Raw genomic sequence first — 11,105 nt, forward strand, 5'->3', positions numbered from 1 at the left:
TACACTGACACCAAGTAACAAAGACATACACTTACACCAAGTAACAAAGACATACATAGACACCAAGTAGCACAGACATACACTGACACCAAGTAACAAAGACATACACTGATACCCAGTAACACGAACACACACGGACAACAAGTAACAAAGACAGACACTTATACTCAGTAACACAGACACACACTTACACCAAGTAACAAAGACATACACTGACACCAAGTAACAAAGTCATACACAGACACCCAATTACACAGACACACACGGACACCAAGTAACAAAGACACACACTTACACCCAGTAACACAGACACACACTTACACCAAGTAACAAAGACATACACTTACTCCAAGTAACAAAGACATACACTGACACCAAGTAACAAAGACATACACTGATAACCAGTAACACAGACACAAACTTACACCAAGTAACAAAGACATACACTGATACACAGTAACACAGGCACACAGTTACACCAAGTAGCACAGACATACACTGACACCAAGAAACAAAGACATACACTGATATCCAGTAACACAGACACACACTTACACCAAGTAACAAAGACATAGACTGACACCAAGTAACAAAGACATAAACTGACACCCAGTAACACAGACACACACGGACACCAAGTAACAAAGACACACACTTACACCAAGTAACACAGACACACACTGACACCCAGTAACACAGACACACACTTACACCAAGTAACACAGACACACACTGACACCCAGTAACACAGACACACACTTACACCAAGTAACAAAGACATACACTGACACCCAGAAACAGTGACACACAATTACACCAAGTAACACAGACATACACTGACACCAAGTAACAAAGACATACACTGATACCCAGCAACACAGACACACACTTACACCAAGTAACAAAGACAGACAATGATACCCAGTAACACAGACACACAATTACACCAAGGAACAAAGACATACATTGACACCAAGTAACAAAGACATACACTTACACCAAGTAACAAAGACATACATTGACACCAAGTAACAAAGACATACACTGATACCCAGTAACACAGACACACACTTACACCAAGTAGCACAGACATACACTGACACCAAGTAACAAAGACATACACTGATACCCAGTAACACAAACACACACGGACACCAAGTAACAAAGACAGTCACTGATGCCCAGTAACACAGACACACACTTACACCAAGTAACAAAGTCATACACAGACTCCCAGTTACACAGACACACACGGACTCCAAGTAACAAAGACACACACTTACACCAAGTAACACAGACACACACTGACACCCAGTAACACAGACACACACTTACACCAAGTAACAAAGACATACACTGACACCAAGTAACAAAGACATACACTTACTCCAAGTAACAAAGACATACACTGACACCAAGTAACAAAGACATGCACTGATAACCAGTAACACAGACACAAACTTACACCAAGTAACAAAGACATACACTGATACCCAGTAACACAGACACACAGTTACACCATGTAGCACAGACATACACTGACACCAAGAAACAAAGACATACACTGATATCCAGTAACACAGCCACACACTTACACCAAGTAACAAAGACATAGACTGACACCAAGTAACAAAGACATAAACTGACACCCAGTAACACAGACACACACTTACACCAAGTAACAAAGACATACACTGACACCAAGTAACAAAGACATAAACTGACACCCAGTAACACAGACACACACGGACACCAAGTAACAAAGACACACACTTACACCAAGTAACACAGACACACACTGACACCCAGTAACACAGACACACACTTACACCAAGTAACAAAGACATACACTGACACCAAGTAACAAAGACAGACACTGATACCCAGTAACAGAGACACAAACTTACACCAAGTATCAAAGACATACACGTGATACCCAGTAACACAGACACACACTTACACCAAGTAACAAAGACATACACTGATACCCAGTAACACAGACACACAGTTACACCATGTAGCACAGACATACACTGACACCAAGAAACAAAGACATACACTGATATCCAGTAACACAGCCACACACTTACACCAAGTAACAAAGACATAGACTGACACCAAGTAACAAAGACATAAACTGACACCCAGTAACACAGACACACACTTACACCAAGTAACAAAGACATACACTGACACCAAGTAACAAAGACATAAACTGACACCCAGTAACACAGACACACACGGACACCAAGTAACAAAGACACACACTTACACCAAGTAACACAGACACACACTGACACCCAGTAACACAGACACACACTTACACCAAGTAACAAAGACATACACTGACACCAAGTAACAAAGACAGACACTGATACCCAGTAACAGAGACACAAACTTACACCAAGTATCAAAGACATACACGTGATACCCAGTAACACAGACACACACTTACACCAAGTAACAAAGACATACACTGACACCAAGTAACAAAGACATACACTGATACCCAGTAACACAAACACACACTTACAACAAGTAACAAAGACAGACACTGATACCCAGTAACACAGACACACACTTACAACAAGTAACAAACACATACACTGACACCAAGTAACAAAGACATACACTGACACCCAGTAACACAGACACACACGGACACCAGGTAACAAAGACACAAACTTACACCAAGTAACACAGACACACACTGACACCCAGTAACACAGACACACACTTACACCAAGTAACAAAGACATACACTTACACCAAGTAACAAAGGCATACACTTACACCAAGTAACAAAGACGTAGACTGACACCAAGTAACAAAGACATACCCTGCTACCCAGTAACACAGACACAAACTTACACCAAGTAACAAAGACATACACTGATACCCAGGAACACAGACACACACTTACACCAAGTAGCACAGACATACACTGACACCAAGTAACAAAGACATACACTGATATCCAGTAACACAGACACACACGTACACCAAGTAACAAAGACATACACTGACACCAAGTAACAAAGACATAAACTGACACCCAGTAACAGAGACACACACTGACACCCAGTAACAAAGACATACACTGACACCAAGTAACAAAGACATAGACTGATATCCAGTAACACAGACACACACTTACACCAAGTAACAAAGGCATACACTGATACAAAGTAACACAGACACACACTTACACCAAGTAACAAAGACATACACTGACACCAAGTAACAAAGACGTAAACTGACACCCAGTAACACAGACACACACGGACACCAAGTAACAAAGACACACACTTACACCAAGTAACACAGACACACACTGACACCCAGTAACACAGACACACACTTATACCAAGTAACAAAGACATACACTGACACCAAGTAACAAAGACATACACTTACACCAAGTAACAAAGACATACACTGACACCAAGTAACAAAGACATACACTGATACCCAGTAACAGAGACACAAACCTACACCAAGTATCAAAGACATACACTGATACCCAGTAACACAGACACACACTTACACCAAGTAACACCGACATACACTGACACCAAGTAACAAAGACATGCACTGATACCCAGTAACACAGACACACTCTTACACAAAGTAACAAAGACAGACACTGATACCCAGTAACACAGACACACACTTACACCAAGTAACAAAGACATACACTGACACCAAGTAACAAAGACATAAACTGACACCCAGTAACACAGACACACACGGAGAGCAAGTAACAAAGACACACACTTACACCAAGTAACACAGACACTCACTTACACCAAGTAACACCGACATACACTGACACCAAGTAACAAAGACATGCACTGATACCCAGTAACACAGACACACTCTTACACCAAGTAACAAAGACAGACACTGATATCCAGTAACACAGACACACACTTACACCAAGTAACAAAGACATACACTGATACCCAGTAACACATAAGCACACTTACACCAAGTAACACAGACATACACTGACACCAAGTAACAAAGAAATACACTGATACCCAGTAACACAGACACACACTTACACCAAGTAACAAAGACAGACATTGATACCCAGTAGCACAGACACACACTTACACCAAGTAACAAAGACATACACTGTTACCAAGTCACAAAGACACACACTGACACCCAGTAACAAAGACATACACTGACACCAAGTCACAAAGACATACACTGATACCCAGAAACAGTGACACATAATTACACCAAGTAACACAGACATACACTGACACCAAGTAACAAAGACATACACTGATACCCAGTAACACAGACACACACTTACACCAAGTAACAAAGACAGACACTGACACCAAGTCACAAAGACATACACTTACACCAAGTAACAAAGACATACATAGACACCAAGTAACAAAGACATACACTGATACCCAGTAACACAGACACAGACTTACACCAAGTAGCACAGACATACACTGACACCAAGTAACAAAGACATACACTGATACCCAGTAACACAAACACACACGGACAACAAGTAACAAAGACAGACACTTATACCCAGTAACACAGACACACACTTACACCAAATAACAAAGACATACACTGACACCAAGTAACAAAGTCATACACAGACACCCAGTCACACAGACACACACGGACACCAAGTAACAAAGACACACACTTACACCAAGTAACACAGACACACACTGACACCCAGTAACACAGACACACACTTACACAAAGTAACAAAGACATACACTGACACAAAGTAACAAAGACATACACTTACTCCAAGTAACAAAGACATACACTGACACCAAGTAACAAAGACATGCACTGATAACTAGTAAAACAGACACACACTTACACCAAGTAACACAGACACACACTGACGCCCAGTAACACAGACACATCCTTACACCAAGTAACAAAGACATACACTGACACCAAGTAACAAAGACATGCACTGATACCCAGTAACACAGACACACACTTACACCAAGTAACAAAGACATACACTGCACCCAGTAACACATAAGCACACTTACACCAAGTAACACAGACATACACTGACACCAAGTAACAAAGAAATACACTGATACCCAGTAACACAGACACACACATACACCAAGTAACAAAGACAGACACTGATACCCAGTAGCACAGACACACACTTACACCAAGTAACAAAGACATACACTGACACCAAGTCACAAAGACACACACTGACACCCAGTAACAAAGACATACACTGACACCAGGTCACAAAGACATACACTGATACCCAGAAACAGTGACACGCAATTATACCAAGTAACACAGACATACACTGACACCAAGTAAAAAAGACATACACTGATACCCAGCAACACAGACACACACTTACACCAAGTAACAAAGACAGACAATGATACCCAGTAACACAGACACACACGTACACCAAGTAACAAATACATACACTGACACCAAGTAACAAAGACATACACTTACGCCAAGTAACAAAGACATACATTGACACCAAGTAACAAAGACATACACTGATACCCAGTAACACAGACACACACTTACACCAAGTAGGACAGACATACACTGACACCAAGTAACAAAGACATACACTGATACCCAGTAACACAAACACACACGGACACCAAGTAACAAAGACAGACACTGATACCCAGTAACACAGACACACACTTACACCAAGTAACAAAGACATACACTGACACCAAGTAACAAAGTCATACACTGACACCCAGTAACACAGACACACACGGACACCAAGTAACAAAGACACACACTTACACTAAGTAACACAGACACACACTGACACCCAGTAACACAGACACACACTTACACCAAGTAACAAAGACATACACTGACACCAAGTAACAAAGACATACACTTACTCCAAGTAACAAAGACATACACTGACACCAAGTAACAAAGACATACACTGATAACCAATAACACAGACACAAACTTACACCAAGTAACAAAGACATACACTGATTCCCAGTAACACAGACACACAGTTACACCAAGTAGCACAGACATACAATGACACCAAGAAACAAAGACATACACTGATATCCAGTAACACAGACACACAATTACACCAAGTAACAAAGACATAGACTGACACCAAGTAACAAAGACATAAACTGACACCCAGTAACACAGACACACAAGGACACCAGGTAACAAAGACACACACTTACACCAAGTAACACAGACACACACTGATACCCAGTAACACAGACACACACTTACACCAAGTAACAAAGAAATACACTGACACCAAGTAACAAAGACATACACTGATACCCAGTAACAGAGACACAAACTTACACCAAGTCTCAAAGACATACACGTGATACCCAGTAACACAGACACACACTTACACCAAGTAACACCGACATACACTGACACCAAGTAACAAAGACATACACTGATACCCAGTAACACAAACACACACTTACAACAAGTAACAAAGACATACACTGATACCCAGTAACACAGACACACACTTACACCAAGTAACAAAGACATACACTGACACCAAGTAACAAAGACATACACTGACACCCAGTAACACAGACACACACGGACACCAAGTAACAAAGACACAAACTTACACCAAGTAACACAGACACACACTGACACCCAGTAACACAGACACACACTTGCACAAAGTAACAAAGACATACACTTACACCAAGTAACAAAGACATACACTTACACCAAGTAACAAAGACATACACTGATACCCAGTAACACAGACACAAACTTACACCAAGTAACAAAGACATACACTGATACCCAGTAACACAGACACAAACTTACACCAAGTAACAAAGACATACACTGACACCAAGTAACAAAGACATACACTGATACCCAGTAACACAGACACACACTTACACCAAGTAACACCGACATACACTGACACCAAGTAACAAAGACATACACTGATACCCAGTAACACAGACACACTCTTACACCAAGTAACAAAGACAGACACTGATACCCAGTAACACAGACACACACTTACACCAAGTAACAAAGACATACACTGACACCAAGTAACAAAGAAATAAACTGACACCCAGTAACACAGACACACACGGAGAGCAAGTAACAAAGACACACACTTACACCAAGTAACACAGACACACACTGACACCCAGTAACACAGACACACACTTACACCAAGTAACAAAGACATACACTGACACCAAGTAACAAAGACATACTCTGATACCCAGTAACACAGACACACACTTACACCAAGTAACAAAGACATACACTGATACCCAGTAACACAGACACAAAGTTACACCAAGTAACGCAGACATACACTGACACCAAGTAACAAAGACACACACTGACACCCAGTAACAAAGACATACACTGACGCCAAGTAACAAAGACACAGACTTACACCAAGTAACACAGACACACACTGACACCCAGTAACACAGACACACACTTACACCAAGTAACAAAGACATACAATGACACCAAGTAACAAATACATGCACTTAAACCAAGTAACAAAGACATCCACTGACATCAAGTAACAAAGACATACACTGATACCCAGTAACACAGACACACACTTACACCAAGTAACAAAGACATACACTGACACCAAGTAACAAAGACATACACTTACACCAAGTAACAAAGACATACACTGACACCAAGTAACAAAGACAAACACTTACACCAAGTATCAAAGACATACACTGATACCCAGTAACACAGACACACACTTACACCAAGTAACAAGGACATACACTGACACCAAGTAACAAAGACACAGACTTACACCAAGTATCAAAGACATACACTGATACCCAGTAACAGAGACACAAACTTACACCAAGTAACAAAGACATACACTGACACCAAGTAACAAAGACATACACTTACACCAAGTATCAAAGACATACACTGATACCCAGTAACACAGACACACACTTACACCAAGTAACACCGACATACACTGACACCAAGTAACAAAGACAGACACTGATACCCAGTAACACAGACACACTCTTGCACCAAGTAACAAAGACATAAACTGACACACAGTAACACAGACACACACGGAGAGCAAGTAACAAAGACACACACTTACACCAAGTAACACAGACACACACTGACACCCAGTAACACAGACACACACTTACACCAAGTAACAAAGACATACACTGACACCAAGTAACAAAGACATACTCTGATACCCAGTAACACAGACACACACTTACACCAAGTAACGCAGACATACACTGACACCAAGTAACAAAGACACACACTGACACCCAGTAACAAAGACATACACTGACACCAAGTAACAAAGACACAGACTTACACCAAGTAACACAGACACACACTGACACCCAGTAACACAGACATACACTTACACCAAGCAACAAAGACATACAATGACACCAAGTAACAAATACATACACTTACACCAAGTAACAAAGACATACACTGACATCAAGTAACAAAGACATACACTGATACCCAGTAACACAGACACACAATTACACCAAGTAACAAAGACATACACTGATACCCAGTAACACAGACACACACTTACACCAAGTAACACAGACACACACTTACACCAAGTAACAAAGACAGACACTGATACCCAGTAACACAGACACACACTTACACCAAGTAACAAAGACATACACAGACACCAAGTAACAAAGACATAAACTGACACCCAGTAACACAGACACACACGGACACCAAGTAACAAAGACATACACTGATACACAGTAACACAGACACACACTGACACCAATTCACAAAGACATACACTGATACCCAGTAACACAGACACACACTTGCACCAAGTAACACAGACATATACTGACACCAAGTAACAAAGACACACACTGACACCCAGTAACAAAGACATTCACTGACACCAAGTCACAAAGACATACACTGATACCCAGTAACACAGACACACACTTACACCAAGTAACAAAGACAGACACTGATACCCAGTAACACAGACACACACTTACACCAAGTAACAAAGACATACACTTACACCAAGTATCAAAGACATAAACTGACACCCAGTAACACTGACACACACCGACACCAAGTAACAAAGACACAGACTTACACCAAGTACCACAGACACACACTGACACTTAGTAACACAGACACACACTTACACCAATTAACAAAGACATACAATGACACCAAGTAACAAAGACATACACTTACACCAAGTAACAAAGACATACACTGACACCAAGTAACAAAGACATACACTGATACCCAGTAACAAAGCCACACACTTACACCAAGTAACACTGACATACACTGACACCAAGTAACAAAGACATACACTGATACCCAGCAACACAGACACACACTTACACCAAGCAACAAAGACGTACACTGACACCAAGTCACAAAGACACACCCTGACACCCAGCAACAAAGACATACACTGACACCAAGTCACAAAGACATACACTGATACCCAGTAACACAGACACACACTTACACCACGTAACACAGACAAACACTGACACCAGGTAACAAAGACATACACTGACACCCAGTAACACAGACACACATAGACACCAAGTAACAAAGACATACAATGACACCAAATAACAAAGACATACACTTATACCAAGTAACAAAGACATACACTGACACCAAGTAACACAGACACACACTTACACCAAGTAACACAGACATACACTGACACCAAGTAACAAAGACATACACTGATACCCAGTAACACAGGCACACACTTACACCAAGTAACACAGACATACACTGACATCAAGTAACAAAGACATACACTGACACCAAGTAACAAAGACACACACTTACACCAAGTAACACAGACATACACTGACACCAAGTAACAAAGACAGACAATTTCACCAAGTAACAAAGACATACACTTGCACCAAGTATTTTGACATACACTGACACCAAGTAACAAAGACATACACTGATACCCAGTAACACAGACACACACTTACACCATGTAACAAAGACAAACACTGATACCCAGTAACACAGAAGCACACTTACACCAAGTAACACAGACATACACTGACACCAAGTAACAATGAAATACACTGATACCCAGTAACACAGACACACACTTACACCAAGTAACAAAGACAGTCAGTGATACCCAGTAGCACAGACACACACTTACACCAAGTAACAAAGACATACACTGACACCAAGTCACAAAGACACACACTGACACCCAGTAACAAAGACATACACTGACACCAAGTAACAAAGACAGACACTGATACCCAGTAACACTGACACACACTTACACCAAGTAACAAAGACAGACACTGATAACCAGTAACACAGACACACACTTACACCAAGTAACACAGACATCCACTGACACCAAGTCACAAAGACATACACTGATACCCAGAAATAGAGACACACAATTACACCAAGTAACACAGACATACACTGACACCAAGTAACAAAGACAGACACTGATACCCAGTAACACTGACACACACTTACACCAAGTAACAAAGACAGACACTGATAACCAGTAACACAGACACACACTTACTCCAAGTAACAAAGACATACACTGACACCAAGTAACAAAGACATACACTTACACCAAGTAACAAGGACATACATTGAAACCAAGAAACAAAGACATACACTGATACCCAGTAACACAGACACACACATACACCAAGTAGCACAGACATACACTGACACCAAGTAACAAAGACATACACTGATACACAGTAACACAAACACACACTTACACCAAGTAACAAAGACAGACACTGATACCCAGTAAAGCAGACATACACTTACACCAAGTAACAATGACATACAATGACACCAAGTAACAAAGTCATGCACTGACACCCAGTAACACAGACACACACGGACACCAAGTAACAAAGACACACACTTACACCAAGTAACACAGACACACACTGACACCCAGTAACAAAGACATACACTTACACCAAGCAACAAAGACATACAATGACACCAAGTAACAAAGACATACACTTACACCAAGTAACAAAGACATA

Source organism: Heterodontus francisci, unplaced genomic scaffold (genome assembly GCF_036365525.1).
Source record: "Heterodontus francisci isolate sHetFra1 unplaced genomic scaffold, sHetFra1.hap1 HAP1_SCAFFOLD_341, whole genome shotgun sequence".
In the NCBI taxonomy this organism is placed as follows: Eukaryota; Metazoa; Chordata; class Chondrichthyes; order Heterodontiformes; family Heterodontidae; genus Heterodontus; species Heterodontus francisci.